Raw genomic sequence first — 3343 nt, 5'->3', positions numbered from 1 at the left:
TTCCAAAGTTTTCCATTCATAGCTTTTTCTTTCACTTAAACTGCAGCAAAGGCCACGCCTTATGGTAGTTAGGTAATCTCTTCTATGCATAGTAATTACCTTTTATAAAGAGAGTAATATATCGGTCTTCCTGTATTCATTCATCTTTTTCCGCTCTACACGTTATTGGTTTAGACATTTTGTTTCAATACGTATAAAATGTACTGCAATATTGTAATGCTTGACTGCAACATAGTTCATCGTTTCTGCCGGCTAATATACCTCTAACTGGACAATTCTTACCAATCCTTTGTCACTTGGAACTATATTGTTTAGGCAAGTAACTTAGTCTTGCGTAGTGCAATAACGTGAGAGACAAATTCAGAGGCATTTCCGGAATATGAAGCACACACAGGTTTATGACATTATCAACCACCTTACATGGTTGCTGATTCGTATCAGGGAGTGTAAGCTCAGTGGTTAACGCCGGTGCCTTTCAAAGATAAGGTCCTGGGTTCGAGTCACTCCAAGATTAATGTATGTCGTCCAGTTACAGAGTTTTTGACAATTGACAATTCATAATCATGGACGTTAAAATATGATTCTAAGAGACTGACTTCGGTCAGCTTGCGGCTTTGATAAGCAAATTATGGCTTCTTCGCGAGTTCCTGCTTGCAGGAGGATCTAAAATACATACAAACATACATATCAATGTCCACAAGCATATTTAGGTGTGAGGAGGTAAACAAAGGAAGACGCTGCCACAAGGTACCGTGCATGCTCAGAACTAATCAAGAAGCTACTGACACACTTGACTGAATCATTTGTATAATCAACTAGTTAAAAGTCTTCGAACAAACATTCCATCTTTACAATACCTCCCAATACTTGTAACTGATATACTGCCCATCTTCGCACAAACACATCAGTAGTTGTTTTTATTTTCCTTTAGATTTGAAATGATGATGCAACCTTGACAAGTAACTCAATACGGTGGAGGGAATGCGTATAATCATCGGTAGATAGTATCAACATGATTCTAAAAGTGTAAATGAATAACGAAGGCAGCGATCAAAGACAATTTATATTACTCAGAAGCCTAACCTCAAAACTCTCTAATATTTTACTTTTAAGTTAACCGCTTCCTGTTTGACTGATTAAGCTCGCTTTGGAAATTGCACCACAGTGCACAGTAAGCCGCCATTGATGACGTAACACGCTTAAAATTCATTCTGATGACGTCAGGGAGGCACAACTCAATCAAACAGTAGCGCTTTCTCCGTACAAACGCTGTACTAAAGCGCAATCAGTCAACAACTAGTCTCAACCAAAACGAAAGAAATCAAAGAAGGTTCAATGGCAGGGCCTCAGCCTTAAGACTTTGATCCGATATTAACAGCAGAGGAATTACAGGCAAGGAAAACGTAGGAGTAAACAGGGAAAAAGAGGATCATGTGGCAACTGTGAGATAATTTATAAGGAGGTGGAGTGTGTTTGTCGCCGCGAAGTGGATAATTCATCCCAGAAGGCTGTTTTACAGTCAATACAGACTTTGAATCCGTTTGCCAAAATAAAGCGGTACTAAGAGCTACCTTGGTGATGAGGAACGACATCCCTGGCCACACAAGGAACATTCCATTTGAATTGGATATGAAGTAAAGCGTGGCAGGGCATGTTGTATGATTAACGTTACAGTCAGCCTACATTGTTACTTAAGCGAAGCCTAGGCATATCTTCAGCGTGCTTGTTTAGCGTATAGCCTAGGCCTTCTTAACGAACATTTTAAGAAAAGAGAACTCTTTATTTTTTCGTAACTATATGACCTTCAGGTGCCTCGTTAATATTTTAAACTGCGTTGGGCTTATAGAAAACTGCAAGCCTTCTAAAGTTCTAGCCCTAGCAACAACAGCTGAATATTTTCCACGGGGAGTCGACTACACGGAAAATGACTTTGTTACGAGAGTTGTTTCTCTCTGACGTCATCAATATGGCATTTTAAGCGTATAACGTCAAAAAATGGCGGCTTACTGTGTACTGTGGTGAGGGCTTAGGAGTCAATTTTCAAAGCGAGCGTATTCAGTCAAACAAGAATCGGTTCACTTTAAAGGTTTCACAAAAGAGAGATTTGATGTTACTGAATAATATTAATTGTCCTTAATCCCTGCCTTCGTTATTCCTTTAAACAACAGCAACAATTGTGGAACGGTCTCTATTATATCAGTGAAAAACAATTATGCGGACTGGTGACAATTAAAAAAAACATGTCCCACACCCTAAACCCCGCCTTCCCTCGGCCGTAATGGTGTATCAAAGTGATTGTTACTGAGCAAACAACAAGCAAACAAAAAACGGTTGCAAGCTGGGGGTGACACACTTATTCCATGTTGCTGATGCTTCACACAAAGGGAAGAAAACGTGGAAGATCTGGTGGGTTTTTTTCTCCATCCTCTAAGCAACCTTCCTATTTGTTGGAGCTTTGTCGCTATAAAACTGGTCATGTATGGTGGTGACGTTATACTCCCTGTACACTTGTAGGACACTGCACCCTTACGAGTTAACATGACGCGGGGCGGGGGGCGTGGGGAGGGGGGCTAGACCGCAGCATGGTAAATGGTATACTTTCTCGAACCAGCAGAATGGAATATTGTGGCTACCGATGTTTAGGATGTTCTATACGTATCTCCTGTTCCAACTGAAGAATTTTCACCCAATATAGAGCCTGGGCAGGAAGTCTGCCTTATACATGGAGACTATAGCCAGTTTATCATGACGTTGTTAGGTCCAGTTAGCTATCACGAGTCACTTGAGAAGGGAATAAATACACATGATGATCAGGGTTAAAGGTTTATTCAGGAGCAGTCTACACTGTGTACAGTACTACTTATGTTCACTATTTATGAAGAGCGCCATGCAAAACCAAGTCTTACACAGTCGCACTTGTCTTTTTCACATGTACTGCATTCAAGAATGATATTTTCCCCTTAATTTGCTGATGATTGTGTAAGTGCTGCTCTGATTGGTTCATTAACAGATATGTCAAAATACTGAGGTCATAATGACAACCAATCAAATCATATGTTGGAAACAGATTTGACTTTCAATACGTTGAGAAATACAGATGACAACTAGAAAAAGAAACTGTTGCACGATCGATTTTCATTTATCATAGATGAGTAAATATTTGCAATGGCACATTTGAGGATAGTATCACAATTATATAAGTGGAGAACACATAATACGTTTTATCAGTAACCCTTTGCAGATTAACAAATGCTTCACCATGAAGAAGAGAATGTACACATCTCCAGTACCCTTTGCCTAGAATAACTTAGCTTTAAATGAGCAGAAAGCCCAAATAGATGCC

Source organism: Apostichopus japonicus, chromosome 17 (genome assembly GCF_037975245.1).
Source record: "Apostichopus japonicus isolate 1M-3 chromosome 17, ASM3797524v1, whole genome shotgun sequence".
Taxonomy (NCBI): domain Eukaryota; kingdom Metazoa; phylum Echinodermata; class Holothuroidea; order Aspidochirotida; family Stichopodidae; genus Apostichopus; species Apostichopus japonicus.
The sequence above is the reverse complement of the archived record's forward strand: the minus strand, read 5'-3'. Positions refer to the sequence as shown.